The sequence below is a fragment of the Cherax quadricarinatus genome, chromosome 43 (assembly GCF_038502225.1).
Source record: "Cherax quadricarinatus isolate ZL_2023a chromosome 43, ASM3850222v1, whole genome shotgun sequence".
NCBI lineage: Eukaryota > Metazoa > Arthropoda > Malacostraca > Decapoda > Parastacidae > Cherax > Cherax quadricarinatus.
This window is the reverse complement of record NC_091334.1, coordinates 12,340,081-12,341,460: the sequence shown is the minus strand read 5'-3', so window position 1 is coordinate 12,341,460 and position 1,380 is coordinate 12,340,081.

The window sequence follows — 1,380 nt, the reverse complement described above, 5'->3', positions numbered from 1 at the left end:
CGCTGGACCCTTGACTCTCTTCAGCAAGACGCTGGACCCCTGGCTGTCTTCAAGAAGGCACTGGACCCCTGGCTGTCTTCAACAAGACGCTGGACCCTTGACTGTCTTCAGCAAGACGCTGGACCCCTGGCTGTCTTCAAGAAGGCACTGGACCCCTGGCTGTCTTCAACAAGACGCTGGACAGACACCGTAAAGTCAGCACCTGATCAACCGGGCTGTAGTTCGTACGTTGGTTTACATGCGGCCAGCAGTAAGAGCCTGGTTGATCAGACCCTGATCCACCACGAGGCTTGGTCTCAGGCCGGGCCGCGGGGGCGTTGACCCCTGAAACCCTCTCCAGGTAAAAACAGATTGAATATTATTTTATTGGTGATCCTCTATAAGTGGTCCAGTGTTAACTACAAGATTATATACACCAAGATGTGTCTATAATCTTGCATATAATCTTGCATATAATCTTGCATATAATCTTGTATATAATCTCCACTTTGGTGGAGAACAGGTGACATGCAGCCTTAATGACCTGTCATGTAGTGAGAGATTATGGTGAGAGATTATGACGTAATTAACATCAATACTTCTGTAGTAGTCAAAAAACCTGCTGTTATATTAGGTAAATTATATCACAATATACGTAAATTAACAATTTTCCAACGGTGAATTCAACACTCCTTGCTTGTAGTTACCTTTAAGATACAGTTTCACTTCTTGCTGTAATCCTTCATAATGTTACATAATTCAGAGTAGCCTCATAACAAGGCGTATCTAATGTTTTGATTATGAAAAAAGAAGATAAGGATTGTAATAGGCGGGATACTGGTTTCGGAGTTTTATAATACTGTTTATTATTATGGGTGAAATATCCGGATATTTAGTTAAATATTTGTGAAAAAATTGTTCCCAAATTCTTCTGATTGTTGTCATTCACAAATACAGTGACACAAACGGTAAGAATAAATTAGCATATAAAGTTTACACTTGGTTATAGATTTACATCAGCTGTTGGTGCAAAAATTCCAGATATATTTGTACCATATTCGAAGCTCAACCTTACTTTTTTTTTTTAAGTTTTAGTTACTGTATCACCACTTCAAATTGTTTTATGGTTGTCAAGTAACGCCATTGATGCCATTTTTCTACAATACCATATTTTCTTACCTCATACAAAGCTATATATATAGCTAATATTCCATCTACAAATCTGCCATACATTAAAAAAAAAGTTCTTGTAAGGTATGACTATGTAATCCAAGAGCAACTTCCCTTGTACTGATATAAGAGGTATATTTTGTTTGACACAGAGGTAGCAGTGACTAGTGTAGACACCAGGTTACCATAGTGAGAACAGGTACACATATGTGTGTTGGTGTAGTTAACTCG